Source organism: Gossypium arboreum, chromosome 10, assembly GCF_025698485.1.
Source record: "Gossypium arboreum isolate Shixiya-1 chromosome 10, ASM2569848v2, whole genome shotgun sequence".
NCBI classification, from domain to species: Eukaryota; Viridiplantae; Streptophyta; class Magnoliopsida; order Malvales; family Malvaceae; genus Gossypium; species Gossypium arboreum.
Window position 1 is genome coordinate 31,601,396 of NC_069079.1, and position 18,224 is coordinate 31,619,619.

Below are 18,224 nucleotides of genomic sequence, written 5' to 3' on the forward strand. Positions count from 1 at the left end.
TACTTAGGCGAACATAGGAGAGTGAAAGGAACGAGAAACGGGCCAAAAACAGAGAAAATGGGCCAATGTACGAAATCAACACGGCCTGGACCTCCTCACACGGGCAGACCACACGACCATGTCAATTTGGCAAAATCGAACCACGACTCACACAGGTGGACCACACGCCCGTGCCTATTTAATAAGCTTGACCAAGGTTGAGGTAATCGCACACGGGCGTGTCCTTATCGAGCCCAAATTGAGTCCAATTCGGAAAAGGCCAATTTTGAGGGTTCTTAGGCATTCTAAAGCCTATAAATACACCATAGGGTAGGAGGAAAATGGGACACACGGAGAAGGAAGTAGGGAACTGCTCAAGGAAAGCCAATTGATCCATCTCAGAAGTCGGATTCATCATCAAGATTGAAGATCTCCACTCAATTTCCCTTTAGGAGTTTTGGGTTTTTCTTTATGTTTTGTATTCATTATTCTTTTGAGATGTTTACCTTTTTAGTTATGAACTAAAACCCCTAAATACCTAAGGGGAATGAAACCTAAGACAGATCTTGTTATTATTATCTGAATTGTATAATAAATATTTGACTTGTTCATAATTATGTGTTCTTAATTCTTGTCTTGATATTTCAGGATATTGATTCAAGTTAAGCTCTTATTCGGAGGAGGAATAGACCCTGTCTAAGAGTACATTTGTCATAATTAAGTGAAGTTGATTGCGCCCCTAGAGATAGGGTGACAAGATTTTATTGGATTAAGGTGAAACCTAATAAAGGGATCCATAGATCGAGTTAATGCAACCCTAGGGAGTTAATCAGAAAGAGATTTCAATTATTCAACCTAGGGTTAGACGTTGTTAGTCTCGAAAGGGATAATAATATAACTTAGGGATTTCTACGGATCAAGTCAAATAAATAAATCGTCCGATTCAAATTCAAATAACAAGTGAAGTCTAGGTGGATTTTTCCTTAGGTATTGTCTTAATTCAATCGTTTCTCCAAAAGTAATTCCCCAATTTTATTTCCTGTGATTTCTTAATTTAGTTAATTAGTTAGATAAACAAAACCCTTTTATTTTTAGGCTTGATAATACAAAGAAAAGTTAATACTAGTACTTTTAGTTCGTTTGGGTTCAATAATGTAACACCCCAAACCCGTGACCGTCACCGGATTTGAACACGTGGTGTTACCGGGCTTACTTCCCTTTTTTCTCTCTTGACAATAATTGATTTCAGTGCCAGGCAGGCTAGCTAACTGCGTCACTGTCACCTTAAAAATCATATCTCGAGCTCCAGAACTCGAAAATCAGTTCCGTAAATTTTCCCTGAAACTAGACTCATATATCCATCCCTGGATTTATTTCTAGAATTTTTGGTCGGCCCAATTGGTACAGTTTATTAGTTAAAGTCACCCATGTTACAGGGGTCGACTACACTGACCTTCGCGCGTTACAACTTGAATTTCTCTCTGTACAGGGATTTAATACTGGTGCCGTTTGTTTCTAAAGAAACTAGACTCAAAATGGAATCTGCACATATAAGGTATGACTTCTAATTCTTTTTTGATAATTTATAGTAAATTTTCAAAGTTGCGACAGGGGACCCAGAAACCGTTCTGGCCCTGTCTCACAAGAACTCTAATATCTCTCAGTATACTGCTCATATGGTCGTTTCGTTTCATCCATATAAAAATAGATTCATCAAGGTTAAATTTCATAATTTATTCACTATTTAATTCTACTTCTACTATTTTTAGTGATTTTTCAATCTCATCTCACTGCTGCTGTCAGCAACAGTTACTGCAGTAGACTATGCCAATTTCATGAATCTTTCCTTGGCCTTACTAATCATCCATCATACATGACACAATTTATGGCCACCTTATCAAAATTAAAGTTTCTAAGACTCGTGGCTATAGGTTCTAGCATCCCACTCGACGACCACATAGGCCATTTTCTCATGGCTTAAAGTTTACAACCCACAATTCAACAAAACATAATAGCCTATACATGCCAATTGTTCTCCTAGTTCAACTACGAAGACAATACCAAAAGGTTTCCAGCCGGTGTGATGACTTCAACGATGGTTCCGAGCACGCGACAATACGAGTCTAAGAGACCTAAAATGGGTGACAAGAAAACACCGAGTGAGTTTATAACTCAGTAAGTCATAAGCATTCATCAACCATCCATTAATAAAGTTTTCGCAACATCAAACAATAAACGAGGCTAGGTACTTCATCCATATCGAAACTATACCATAATTCCTCGGACCTTTCGGTTCAATCTCATACCAAGTCATACATCCACATTTCATATTCTATACAATAAGATATTTGAGGCATTTTTACACACCAACTCATTCGCACCACAATCATACAATTGCAATCATCACATAGATTTCAAGCTTACCAAGCTCAACCCGAGCATGAATGTGTTGCCTATTCGTCATGAGCTCAAGGTACTTACCCGATCCGCTGTCCGGGATTAACTCGATAATGTCGCACACTCGGTGCCAATTGTAATACAAGAGCATATAGTGAATCCGCACACTTAGTGCTATATATTTTCAGCTCGCACACTTAGTGCTATATAATTTTCAGCTCGCACACTTAGTGCTATATATTTTCAGCTCACACACTTAGTGCTATATAATCAAACTCGCACACTTAGTGCTGTACAATTTTAAACCCGCACACTTAGTGCCAATCTTGTCACCGTGTCCATTTATACCCGCACACTTAGTGCCGAGACCAATACCTTATGCATTTTGCTGCCTTTATACATTCAACAATGGCATCATTCCATACACATACATTTCCATTTACACATCAACTCATTTAAACACAATTGTGTATATATTATGGTCATTTACATCAACACCAAATATATGCTTAATGACTTACCTTGTGTTGGGTAAAACAGTCCAAGTCGGCTACTCGATGACCTTCGTCTTTCCCTTGCTTGATTCTCCTTCTTTAACTCCTTGAGCTTAATCAATAAATCAACTAGTTTAACCATCTTGCTAAACATTCATAATTCAACTACACATGCATATGTATGCTTGTATATTCGGCAACCATTTTTTACTAATCACCCATTTGGTCGATTATACACATCACCAAATATGCACCAAAAACTTGATTCAACATCACTTACATAGTCACCCAATGGCGAATATACTTGAAATTTTACAAACATTCTCCAACAATTTATTTTTTAAACAAACACATTTATCATTTACTTCATAACCAAAACATCATGTGCAAACATATATCCACACATAGGTGCAAGGCGAATTTTAAGGTGTCCATAACCATTCAAAACACAAATTTTTTAATATCATGCAAGAAGCATAAACCATGCTCATGAGCATACCATGGCGAATACCTCACACACCATGCCCTTTTAAAATTTTTTGTCATGGTTAAACAAAGGACTCAATGCCCTACTCAAGAATACTAAAAAGAAATTTCAAGAGTAGTTAATCCATCATTACATGCATCAATAGCAAGCTTCACATTTAGCATGCAATAGTTTCAACACAATATCAACCTTGGCTAAATACCATTTTCATGGCATAACAAGGATTTGAACCATGGCTAACATGCACATCAAGTAAGCAACCAAAACAAGCATGAATCTCATGACACCACCTCAAACATACCTTAATATTGATGCAAGTATAGCCAAATCTCCTTCTAGTTCTCTTCTAAACCAAGCATGAAGCAAAAATCCTCCCCTTTTCCTTAGTATTTTCGGCCAAGAAGTGAAAATGGATGAACAAAAATTTCTCCTTTCTTTTCCTCTACTCACGGCAACAAGGGGCATCCATGCTCATCTTTCTTTTTTTTGTTCAATTTTTATGCTAATTTTTATTATATTCCTTCATACATAACTCACTAACCAAACATGTTGGAAACATGTTTTCCCTTACCATCATACCCACCTTGGCGGCCACTATAGTCAAATTTGGGAAATTTGACATGCAAGGACAACATTTCCTAGTATGCATCAATAGGCCACTTCAACATTTGCCTATCTCATTTCTAAGTTTTCTCACACAAGTCCTTTCTAGTGAAATTCACCTTTATAACACTAAATCAAATCATCAAAAATGTCACACACAATTTAACACATATCATAGGCATCACAATAAATTTTAAATTATTTTTATGCCTCGGTTTTGTGGTCCCGAAACCACATCCCGTCTAGGGTCAATTTTGGGCTGTCACAACTCTCCCCCACTTAAGAAATTTTTGTCCCCGAAAATCTTACCGGTAAATCGGCTCGGGTATCGCTCTTTCATAGAGTCCTCAAGTTCCCAAGTGGCTTCTTCAATTCGTGTTTATGCCACAACACCTTCACTAACGGGATTTTCTTATTGCGCAACTCTTTTACTTCACGCATCATAATGCGAACGGTTCCTCTTCATAGCTCAAATTAGGTGAATCTCAATCTCGGGCAGGCGATTACGTCGATGGATTAGACCTATATCGTCAAGCATCGAAACATGGAAAACATTGTGAATCTTTTCGAGCTCGGGGTAAAATTAATCGATGCGCTCTTGGCCCAACTCGTTCGAGATACTTCATACGGACCGATGAACCTCGGACTCAATTTGCCCTTACGGCCAAATCTAAGCACTTTCTTCCGTGGTGAGACTTTGAGAAATACCTTGTCTCCAACACGATATTCAATATCTTTTCTTTTCAAATCCGCATCGACTTTTGGCTATCCGGCGCGACTTTCAAACTTTCACGAATTACTCGAACTTTTGCTCGGCATCCTTAACCAAATCAACCCAAGATTTTTCCTTCACTAAGTTCATCGAATAATGGGGTACGGCATTTACGATAGTATAAAGCCTCGTAAGGCGCCATCTTGATACTTGATTGAAAGCTATTGTTGTGCGAATTCAACCAAAGGTAAATACCGTTCCCATGCACCACTAAACTCAAGGATGCAACATCTCAACATATCCTCGAGTATTTGAATTATCCGTTCGGATTGACCATCGGTTTGGGGGTGAAAATGTGCTAAAATGCAGCTTGGTACCCAAAGCCTCTTGCAATTTCTTCCAAAATCGCGATGTAAATCTTGGGTCTCTATCCGACCACGATAGAAATAGGCACCCATGCAATCGAATAATTTGGGAGACGTATAATTCGCCAATTTATCAGCGAAAAATCCGTGCGACAGAATAAAATGAGCGGACTTGGTCGATCTATCAACAATGACCCGAGATCGCATCCTTCTTACTTGCGACAAAGGCGGTCCGGATACAAAGTCCATGGTGACTCGATCCCATTTCCACTCGGGTATCGTGATCGGTGAAGTAATCCCGATGGCACTTGATGCTCGCTTTCACTTTTTGACATATTAAACATCTCAAACAAAGTCGAGATGTCTCGTTTCATACCATGCCACCAAAACCGACGTTTGGTCATTGTACATTTTAGTACTACCGGGTGGATTGACATTCGACTCTCGTGAGCCTCGTTCAAAATCATCGAAACAAGTTCAATTCCTTGGAATACATAATCGACCCTTGAGCGTCAAGCAATCATGGTCGTCAATCTGAAATTCGATTCCTCATTCAAACACATTCGCTCGCTTAGCGACCAATTCGGCGTCGACCTTCCGAGATTCGAGTACTTGATGAATCAATAACGGTTTGGTCTCTAATTCGACTACTAGCACCTCATCGGGTGAAACGGATAGATGAGCATCCATCGCTCTCAAAGCAAAGCGGTGCCTTGCGACTTAAGGCATCGGCCACCACGTTGGCCTTTCCGGTGATAATCAATGATGAGTTCATAGTCTTTCAACAACTCAAGCCAACGTCTTTGTCGCGAGTTTAAATCTCTCGAGTCATCAAATATTTTAGACTCTTGTGGTCCGAATAAATGTGACATCTTTTCCCAAACAAGTAATGCCGCCATATCTTCAAGGCGAACACTATGGTCGCTAGTTCAAGGTCATGGGTCGGATAGTTTCTCTCACGCGGCTTTAGTTGTCTCGACGCGTAAGCCACAACTCGACCTTCTTGCATCAACACACAACCTAACCCAAGCAAGGATGCGTCATCAGATATGACAAACTCTTTCTGGGACTCATTTGTACTAATCCGGGCCTCGGTTAAATGGGTCTTTAATCGATCGAAACTTTCTTGACAGCGTTCCGACCACTCGAACTTAACATCTTTTTGAAGTAGTTTTGTCATCGGTGCAGCTATCACCGAAAAACCTTTCACAAATCGTCGATAGTATCCGGCAAGCCCCAAAAGCTCCTAACCCGGTAACATTCCTTGGTGGTTTCCAATCGACTATGGCGAAATTTTGTTCGGGTCCACCGACACCGTCACGGACACCACGTGCCCCAAAAGCTAACCTCTTTCAACCAAAATTCACATTCTTGAACTTTGCGTATAATCGCTTATCTCGTAAGATTTGCAACACTAGCCTCAGGTGTTCAGCATGTTCAGTTTCATCTCTCGAATAGACCAAAATGTCATCGATAAATACAACTACGAACCGATCCAAGTATGGCCTGAAAATTCTATTCATTAAATCCATAAACACCGCAGGGGCATTAGTGAGCCCAAACGGCATCACCAAGAATTCGTAGTGACCGTACCTCGTTCTAAAAGCGGTTTTGGGTATGTCCGATTCTCGGACCCTCAACTAATAGTACCCCGATCTCAAATCTATCTTTGAAAACACTGAGGCTCCCTTTAATTGATCAAACAAATTGTCAATTCGTGGCAACGGATATTTATTCTTTATCGTCACTTTATTGAGTTGACGATAGTCGATGCACAACCTCATGGTTCCGTCCTTCTTTTTCACAAACAATACTGGTGTGCCCCATGGAGAAAAACTCGGTCGAGCGAAACCTCTATCCGTCAATTCTTGCAATTGAACCTTCAATTCCTTTAACTCCGTTAATGCCATACGATACGGGGCTATTGAGATCGGCGTAGTACCCGGTACAACTTCGATGCCGAATTCCACTTCTCGAACCGGTGGCAATCCGGTAACTCCTCGAAAAAACATCCGAATACTCACAAACCACTGGTACCGATTCGAGTTTCTTTTTCATCTCTTTACTTTCAAACACATACGCAAGGTATGTTTCACACCCTTTTTCACATATCTCCGGCGGTCATAGAAGATATTATCGCTGGCACTCCTTTTAAATCGATGAGACTCGACTCGGACTACCTCGTTATTTGCACTCCTCAAATCAATGGTTTTCCTTTTGCGGTCCACCACTTGCATCATGTACGATCACCAATCCATACCAAGAATAACATCGAATTCATCAAATGGTAGAAGCATCGGATCGGTAGGAAAAGCAGATTCTCGAATTATTAGGGGCATCTCTTGCACACTTTATCAACTAGTACGTATTGACCCAAAGGGTTTGACACTCGAATTCGAATTGATGAGACTCAACAGGTAGAGTCTTCTTGGATGCTAAGGTTTCACATACATATGAATGAGTAGAGCGGGGTCAATCAATGCAATCCCACTAGTATCAAAGAGAGTAAAAGTACCGATGATGACGTCGGGGAGGATGCCTCCTCTCGTCGCGGATGGCATATGCTCTAGCGAGCACGGGTCTCGGATCGGACAGCCGTATTAGAGGCTCCTCTCGATTACCACTCCTACCTCCGAGATTCTCGGGGCCTACCTCCACCGTCGTTCCACTAGGTCTTGCACCTTGCGTCTTATTCCTCTCATCTAGCTCCGTGCAATCTCTAATGAGGTGGTCCTTCGAACCGCATCCATAACAGGCCCTATTAACAGACTTACCCCAACATTCACCTAGGTGTCGTCTTCCACATTGAGGGCATTCAGGTCTCTCTTGACGATTATTGCCCACACTAGCTACCGGAGTAGCTCGGGAGTCCGTCAATGGTCGGGCTCTAATGGAAATTCCCGCAGTCGTCCTCGACTTATTGGTGTCCTCCCTGAACCTCTTTACAGCCGAGAACGGAGCTTTACTCGTCGATCTTTTACGGTAATCTCTTGCTTCAAATTCAGCCTTCTTCTTCTCCTTCCCAAGTTCTTCCGCCTTGCAGGCTCGTTCGACTAGTGTCACGAACTCCTTTATCTCCAAAATTCCCACTAGTAACTTTAACTCTTCATTCAATCCTTCTTCAAATCTTTTGCACATCGCAACCTCATCAGCCACACACTCCCGAGCATACCGACTAAGTCTTACGAACTCATGCTCGTATTCGAGATCTGATCATACGACCTTGCTTGAGTTCCAAGAATTCCTTACGCTTCGATCTATGAACTGTTGACTAATGTATTTCTTTCGAAATTGGATTGAAAGAAATCCCAAGTAACTTGTTCATTTGGGACTATGGAAATTAAAGTCCTCCACCAATAGTAAGTGAGTCTCATAACAAGGATATAGCACACTTAAGACATTCATCGGTGTGCATGACAGTTCATCTAACACTCGAATGGTGTTATCGAGCGAATCGGCTCTTTCGGCATCATCGATGACTATGGCCTTGAACTCCTCGGCCCGCTTCCTAATCAAGTCTCTGGTGGTTTGCTTAGCCTCACGGGATCGATGCTGGAGGCATTGCGGACTCTTGGGCGGAGTATTTAAATTCGGGAATGGTTGGACAGTAGGGTTGGTTCGGGCATATTGTGCGACCCACTCATTCATCATGGTGAAGAAGGCTTGTTTCGCCCCTTCATTTTGATTATTCGCGGATGACTGAGGCTCAACAGGCGGTGTCCCTTGCGCGGGAGCAGCCGCTACACTTTCAACGTCATCCGCCAAGGGTCTCTCTATTCCGGGCTCCATTGCTAATCAAAACAAAAATTTCAACCGTCAGAAGTCATCACATTATTAAGCACTAACAAATTGGCATGTATAGCTAGACTCACACGCTCTATGGTAGTCCTAGAACCGACTAAACCATAGCTCTGATACCAATAAAATGTAACACCCCAAACCCGTGACCGTCACCGGATTTGAACACGTGGTGTTACCGGGCTTACTTCCCTTTTTTCTCTCTTGACAATAATTGATTTCAGTTCCAGGCAGGCTAGCTAACTGCGTCACTGTCACCTTAAAAATCATATCTCGAGTTCCAGAACTCGAAAATCAGTTCCATAAATTTTCCCTGAAACTAGACTCATATATCCATCCCTGGATTTATTTCTAGAATTTTTGGTCGCCCCAATTGGTACAGTTTATTAGTTAAAGTCACCCATGCTACAGGGGTTGACTACACTGACCTTCACGCGTTACAACTTGAATATCTCTCTGTACAGGGCTTTAATACTGGTGCCGTTTATTTATAAAGAAACTAGACTCAAAATGGAATCTGCAAATATAAGGCATGACTTCTAATTCTTTCTGGATAATTTATAGTAAATTTTCAAAGTCGCGATAGGGGACCCAGAAACCGTTCTGGCCCTGTCTCACAAGAACTCTAATATCTCTCAGTATACTGCTCATATGGTCATTTCGTTTCATCCATATAAAAATAGATTCATCAGGGTTCAATTTCATAATTTATTCACTATTTAATTCTACTTCTACTATTTTTAGTGATTTTCAATCTCATCTCACTGCTGCTGTCAGCAACAGTTACTGCAGATGACTATGCCAATTTCATGAATCTTTCCTTGGCCTTACTAATCATCCATCATACATGACACAATTTATGGCCACCTTATCAAAATTAAAGTTTCTAAGACTCGTGGCTATAGGTTCTAGCATCCCACTCGGCGACCACATAGGCCATTTTCTCATGGCTTAAAGTTTACAACCCACAATTCAACAAAACATAATAGCCTATACATGCCAATTGTTCTCCTAGTTCAACTACGAAGACAATACCAAAAGGTTTCCAGCCGGTGTGATGACTTCAACGATGGTTCGAGCACGCGACAATACGAGTCTAAGAGACCTAAAATGGGTGACAAGAAAACACCGAGTGAGTTTATAACTCAGTAAGTCATAAGCATTCATCAACCATCCATTAATAAAGTTTTCGCAACATCAAACAATAAACGAGGCTAGGTACTTCATCCATATCGAAACTATACCATAATTCCTCGGACCTTTCGGTTCAATCTCATACCAAGTCATACATCCACATTTCATATTCTATACAATAAGATATTTGAGGCATTTTTACACACCAACTCATTCGCACCACAATCATACAATTGCAATCATCACATAGATTTCAAGCTTACCAAGCTCAACCCCGAGCATGAATGTGTTGCCTATTCGTCATGAGCTCAAGGTACTTACCCGATCCGCTGTCCGGGATTAACTCGATAATGTCGCACACTCAGTGCCAATTGTAATACAAGAGCATATAGTGAATCCGCACACTTAGTGCTATATATTTTCAGCTCGCACACTTAGTGCTATATAATTTTCAGCTCGCACACTTAGTGCTATATATTTTCAGCTCACACACTTAGTGCTATATAATCAAACTCGCACACTTAGTGCTGTACAATTTTAAACCCGCACACTTAGTGCCAATCTTGTCACCGTGTCCATTTATACCCGCACACTTAGTGCCGAGACCAATACCTTATGCATTTTGCTGCCTTTATACATTCAACAATGGCATCATTCCATACACATACATTTCCATTTACACATCAACTCATTTAAACACAATTGTGTATATATTATGGTCATTTACATCAACACCAAATATATGCTTAATGACTTACCTTGTGTTGGGTAAAACAGTCCAAGTCGGCTACTCGATGACCTTCGTCTTTCCCTTGCTTGATTCTCCTTCTTTAACTCCTTGAGCTTAATCAATAAATCAACTAGTTTAACCATCTTGCTAAACATTCATAATTCAACTACACATGCATATGTATGCTTGTATATTCGCAACCATTTTTTACTAATCACCCATTTGGTCGATTATACACATCACCAAATATGCACCAAAACTTGATTCAACATCACTTACATAGTCACCCAATGGCGAATATACTTGAAATTTTACAAACATTCTCCAACAATTTATTTTTTAAACAAACACATTTATCATTTACTTCATAACCAAAACATCATGTGCAAACATATATCCACACATAGGTGCAAGGCGAATTTTAAGGTGTCCATAACCATTCAAAACACAAATTTTTTAATATCATGCAAGAAGCATAAACCATGCTCATGAGCATACCATGGCGAATACCTCACACACCATGCCCTTTTAAAATTTTTTGTCATGGTTAAACAAAGGACTCAATGCCCTACTCAAGAATACTAAAAAGAAATTTCAAGAGTAGTTAATCCATCATTACATGCATCAATAGCAAGCTTCACATTTAGCATGCAATAGTTTCAACACAATATCAACCTTGGCTAAATACCATTTTCATGGCATAACAAGGATTTGAACCATGGCTAACATGCACATCAAGTAAGCAACCAAAACAAGCATGAATCTCATGACACCACCTCAAACATACCTTAATATTGATGCAAGTATAGCCAAATCTCCTTCTAGTTCTCTTCTAAACCAAGCATGAAGCAAAAATCCTCCCCCTTTTTCCTTAGTATTTTCGGCCAAGAAGTGAAAATGGATGAACAAAAATATTCTCCTTTCTTTTCCTCTACTCACGGCAACAAGGGGGCATCCATGCTCATCTTTCTTTTTTTTTTGTTCATTTTTTTATGCTAATTTTTATTATATTCCTTCATACATAACTCACTAACCAAACATGTTGGAAACATGTTTTCCCTTGCCCATCATACCCACCTTGGCCGGCCACTATAGTCAAATTTGGGAAATTTGACATGCAAGGACAACATTTCCTAGTATGCATCAATAGGCCACTTCAACATTTGCCTATCTCATTTCTAAGTTTTCTCACACAAGTCCTTTCTAGTGAAATTCACCTTTATAACACTAAATCAAATCATCAAAAATGTCACACACAATTTAACACATATCATAGGCATCACAATAAATTTTAAATTATTTTTATGCCTCGGTTTTGTGGTCCCGAAACCACATCCCGTCTAGGGTCAATTTTGGGCTGTCACAAATAATCCGGTCTTGCTAAAGATATACTACTGTTCGATAGGTACACTTGCCTTCATCGTATCAAGAATGATTCATTATAAATATTTAAAACTTGTCATGAATATCACGTATCATGTTTTTGATGTCATTGCCGGAGAACTAAGATATTAGGAACACTCAATTTTTATTACTGTAGCCATTTACTTTTTCTGCAATTTAAGTTTTACTCTAATTTTTATTACTAATTCTTCTTTTTCCCTTTTTCTGGCAGGTTTTTATAGTTTATGACTAGAAGAAACCCGTTAGGACCATTACTTTTTGACAGTAAGATCGATCACACAGTTCGCAGAAACCAAAAAGAAATAAGGAGAAGCTTAAAATACACAGAAAACGAGCAAGAGGACGATATTCAAACCACGATCGAGAAGATGGCTGAAAACCAAGAAAATCCGCTACCTCCTGCAGTTGCTGTTAATCAAAATCTTGCTCCGTGCACTATGTATGATTATGCTAAACCTTCTTTAACAGGAACTGAATCGAGCATAGTTAGGCCTGCTGTAGTGTGACAGCCCAAAATTGACCCTAGTCGGAAGGTGTCTCGGGACCACAAAACCGAGGCATAAAAATAATTAAAAATTTATTTTGATGCCTATAATATGTGTGTGCTCATGTATGACATTTTATGATGATTGATTTAGTGTTATAAGGGTGAATTCCACAAGAAAGGACTTAGTAATGAACTTTGAAAGTATGATAGGAAATGTGTGATGACTAGTTAAAGCATGCATGCAAAATAATGGACTTGCATGTCAAATTCCCCTTTATAGGTGGTGGCGGCCATGACAAGGAGGATGGGCTAAACATGTCATGGAACATGTTTTGTTGGTGCATTAGGGTGAAATAATAAACAAAGGTGTATGGGTGATAAAAAATGAAAAAAATGTGCGTGAGTGTGGTAATCCCCCTATTGCCGTGAGTTGTAGAGAAGGAAAGAAAAAATTTTGTTCATCCTTTCTTTGAGCCAAAACTAAGGAAGAAGGAGGATTTTTGCTTCATGCTTGGTTTGGAAGAGATCTAGAAGGAGATTTGGCTAAGTTTGCATCAAGATTAAGGTATGTATGAGGTTGTGTTAGGAGTTTCATGCATGTTTTGGTTGCTAACTTGATGTGCATGTTAGCCATGGCTCAAATCTTTGTTAAGCCATGGAAATGGTATTTGGCCAAAGTTGTTATGGTGATAAAGCCATTGCATGCTAAGTGTGAAGCTTGATGATGATGCATGCAATGATGGATTGTCTACTCTTGAGTAAGATTTTGAGCTTTCTTTTGTTTTATCATGATTGAAGTTGAAAAGGAGCATGATTGTCATATTCGCCATGATGCATTCATGAGCATGGTTCATGCTTCTTGCATGTTAGTTAAAATTTGTGTTTTGGATGGCTATGGACACCTTGAAATTGGCCATGCTCATATATGTATATATATGTTTGCACATGATGTTTTGGTTATGAAGGAAGTGATGAATAAGTTTGTTTAAAGAAGAAGATGTTGAAGAATAATTGTGAAATTGTAAGCACATTCGACCTAGCACACATATGAGTGCTTGATGCTATATTGTAAGTTTTGAGCTACAATATGCAAAGCATTAACTAGTAAAATGCATGCTGTTTTTGTGTGGTATTAAGTGCATAATTGGCCTCAACATGGACAAGTATATTCGGCCTTGGGTAGCCTATTGAAGGCCTTAGCTTTTCCTTGATGCTCGAATAAATTGTATTGAATTGCTTGATGTAGTATAAAATGTGCATGACCATTGTGTATTCAAGCTAAAGGGTGGCCATATGACCATTTAAATTCCTTGTCATATTCGCCATAAGCTAGCACAATGAGGTTTTGATAAATTGAATTTGTTTGAATTAGCTCAAGAGCTAAGAGGGCCACAATTGGACAAGGGAAGGAAAAGTGATCGAATAGCGAGTAAAAGCCGTTCGACAACATCCGAGGTAAGTCCTCAAGAAGTGACCTTACTTGAATTATGTGAGATGAAATATGGATGTGTATGATTATTGATTATGTGTGTATGAGTATTTGAATTCCACCCGGGCTAAGTCCCGAAGGCGAATATGCTAACGATTATAATTGTGTTTGAGCCTTAGTAACGAAAATGAAATATGTATGTCCAATGATTATTGATGTATGTGTGCATGAGAAATTGAATGATATCCGGACTAAGCCCCGAAGACAATTATGCTGAAAATTATATCCGGGTTAAGACCCGAAGGCAATTGTGCTAGTAGCTATATCCGGGCTAAGACCCGAAGGCATTCGTGCAAGTTGTTAAATCCGGGCTAAGACCCGAAGGCATTTGTGCAAATCATGATATCCGGGTTAAGTCCCGTAGGCCTTGGTGCGGGTTACCATAACCGGCTATGTCCCAAGGCGATTGAACAGTACCGACATCCGGATAAACTCCGAAGGTATGTGATTTGAAAATTTTGAGCTTGCTGGAAAATTTCAGCTAATGCACTTGTGAAATTTCCCAATGATAAGGTAAGTGCGGTGTGTGCTTTGCGCGCTAGGAGTAAGAGCGTATGAATATCCGCTCCTATGATGGAGCGAGTTATCGGCCTTAATGAAGCCGTTATTTGTGTATGAACATAAGAGTTGGGATGGTGAAGTAAGTATGATTATGTGAATGTGCATTAATGAAATGATGCATTTAACTATGTGAATGTATTGCTGTAATTAGAGTTGATTATATTCCTTGAGACTTACTAAGCATAAAATGCTTACTCCGCCGCTTTGGCTCTCGGTTTTCTAGATTTCGCTCGATAGCAATCGGATTCGGGATCGTTGAAGTCGAAGTCATCCACACTATCAAGCCCCCATTTTGGTATAAATTCTTGGTTGAACTTGAAATCGCATGTATAGGACTACCCCTTGTTTGTTAAATATGTTGTGATGTAAGTATGTACGGCCATGCGAAAATGGCTCGGAAAGGGAAACATGAACTTAGAATAATTGTGGTTTGTATGTATATATTTGGTGTCATGATGTGGCTATGGCTTGGAAATGGGAATGTTAGTCACATGATCAGCCATTGGCATGGTTAAAATGATCATATATGAACCTATGTATGGCAAGGCTAGTTGGTTCATGGTGACTACCAAATAGGTAAGACCTACCTTAAAAACAGATGCTGCCAGCTGCAGTGACGTGAATGTGAAAAATCACCAAAATTCGTAGGAATGGAATTACATAGTGAATAAGCTATGTAAATGAACCTTGATGAGTCTATTTTCATATGGAAGAAACGAAATGGTCATAGGAGTTACATGTTAAGAGATATTAATGCTATTGTGAGACAGGGCCAGAACGGTTTCTGGGTTCCCTGTCGCAACTTTAAAAATTTACTATAAATTATCCAAAAAGAATTAGGAGACATACCTTATATGTACAGATTCCATTTTGAGTCTAGTTTCATTAGAAACAAACGAAACCAGAATTAAAGCCCTGTACAGAGAGATATTCAAATTATACCGCGCGAAGGTCAGAGCAGTCGATCCCTGTAACATGGGTAACTTTAACTAATAAACTGTACCAATTGGCCCGACCAAAAATCCTAGAAATAAATCCATGGATGGATATATAAGTCTAAATTCAAGGAAAATTTACGAAACCAGTTTCCGAGTTTTGAAACTCGAGATATGATTTTTAAGGCGACAGTGACGCAGTTTTCCAGCCTGACTGGAAATGTCAAATGGGTGGGCAAAACATGTGAACTTGGCTTGTTAACCCCTCGGGTCCGACACCGGCGATGGTCTCGGGTTCGGGGTGTTACAATTTTATTGGTATCAGAGCCACGGTTTAGTCGATTCTAGGACTACCGTGAGGTGTTTGGGGTCTAGCTATACATGCCATTAAATGATGAATCGATAGTGTGGTGATTTCTGACAATTTGACTTTGAGTTTGTTTATAGCAATGGATCCCGATCCCAACCGAGCAATAGCTGATGATGTGGAGAGTGTGGCGCCTGCTCCGCACAAGGGACAGCGCCATGCGGACTCTCAACCTATGGCCAGCAATCCGAATGATGAGGCTAGGCAAGCCTTTTATAGTGTGATGAGCGAATGGTTTAATCAATACATTCGAACTAACACGGCTGTCCCACAACCTCCATTCCCGACAAATGCAACCCCCGCACCTACAATACCTTCGGTAACTGACCAAATAAGGTCAAGTAAGCCCCAGTCGATAGGATTCGAAAACATGGGGCCACTGAATTTAAAGCTACGGATGATGATGATGCGGACGAGCTGAATTTTGGTTGGACAACACTATCCGGTGCTCGATGAGCTATCTTGTACACCGATGAATGCTTAAAGTGTACCATCTCCTTGCTACGTGATTCCACCTACTATTGGTGGAGTACTCGACTCTGTGGTACCTAGAGAGCAAGTGACTTGGGAATTCTTTCAAACCAAGTTCAAAAAAAAAAAAAAAAAAAGGTATATCGATCGAGATTCATCGACCAAAAGCGAAGGGAATTTCTTGATCTTAAGCAAGGTTCTATGTCGGTTACCGACTATGAACAAAAATTTGTGAGGCTTAGCCGATACACGCGAGAATGCATTTCGTCCGAAGCTATTATGTGTAAACGCTTCGAGGATGGGCTGAATGATGATATAAGGATGTCATGATGTGGTTTGTATGTATATATTTGGTGTCATGATGTGGCTATGGCTTGGAAATGGGAATGTTAGTCATATGATCAGCCATTGGCATGGTTAAAATGATCATATATGAACCTATGTATGGCAAGGCTAGTTGGTTCATGGTGACTACCAAATAGGTAAGACCTACCTTAAAAACAGATGCTGCCAGCTGCAGTGACGTGAATGTGAAAAATCACCAAAATTCGTAGGAATGGAATTACATAGTGAATAAGCTATGTAAATGAACCTTGATGAGTCTATTTTCATATGGAAGAAACGAAATGGTCATAGGAGTTACATGTTAAGAGATATTAATGCTATTGTGAGACAGGGCCAGAACGGTTTCTGGGTTCCCTGTCGTAACTTTAAAAATTTACTATAAATTATACAAAAAGAATTAGGAGACATACCTTATATGTACAGATTCCATTTTGAGTCTAGTTTCATTAGAAACAAACTACACCAGCATTAAAGCCCTGTACAGAGAGATATTCAAGTTATACCGCGCGAAGGTCAGAGCAGTCGATCCCTGTAACATGGGTGACTTTAACTAATAAACTGTACCAATTTGCCCATCCAAAAATTCTAGAAATAAATCCATGGATGGATATATGAGTCTAAATTCAGGGAAAATTTACGAAACCAGTTTCCGAGCTTTGAAACTCGAGATATGATTTTTAAAGCGACAGTGATGCAGTTTTCCAGCCTGACTGAAAATGTCAAATGGATGGGCAAAACAAGTGAGCTTGGCTTGTTAACCCCTCGTGTCCGACACCGGCGATGGTCTCGGGTTCGGGGTGTTACATGTAGCTACAAATACTTTTGAACTGAAACCTAACACAATTCAAATGATACAGCAATTTGTTCAGTTTGATGGTCTGCAGGACGAAGATCCCAACGCTCACTTGGCAAACTTTTTGGAACTATGCGATACTTTTAAAATCAATGGCGTTTTTGATGATGCCATACGTCTTCGGTTGTTTCCCTTTTTGTTAAGGAATAAAGCTAAAAAGTTGTTGAACTCGTTACCATGAGGGTCAATTACTACTTGGGAACAAATGACCGAAAAGTTCTTATTAAAATATTTTCTGCCGGCTAAAACGGCTAAATTACGTAATGATATCTCTTCTTTTGTACAGATGGATTTAGAGACACCCTACGATGCATGAGAGAGATATAAGGACCTTTTTCGAAGATGCCCTCACCATGGGTTACCACTTTGGCTATAGGTTCAAACTTTTCATAATGGCCTGAATCCTTTGACTCGACAAATGGTTGACGCAGCTACTGGTAGAACCGTCAATAATAAAACACCTGAAGATGCCTATGAATTTATAGAGGAGATGTAACTGAATAACTATCAGTGGTAAGTCAAGAGAACAAAGCCAATGAAAGCAGGCGCTGTTTTCAACCTCGACGCAGTTACTATGCTATCTAACCAAGTAGAACTCTTAAATGAAAAGATT

General features: G+C 39.8%; 1 non-coding gene across 1 annotated transcript; it reads right to left on the bottom strand.

Annotated features, from left to right (window-relative positions):
- Positions 1–17,864: 17,864 nt before the first annotated feature.
- On the bottom strand, positions 17,865–17,971 carry LOC128283353 (small nucleolar RNA R71). The gene has a single exon (XR_008273695.1). It is a non-coding gene; the product is annotated as a small nucleolar RNA R71 (small nucleolar RNA).
- Positions 17,972–18,224: the final 253 nt, after the last annotated feature.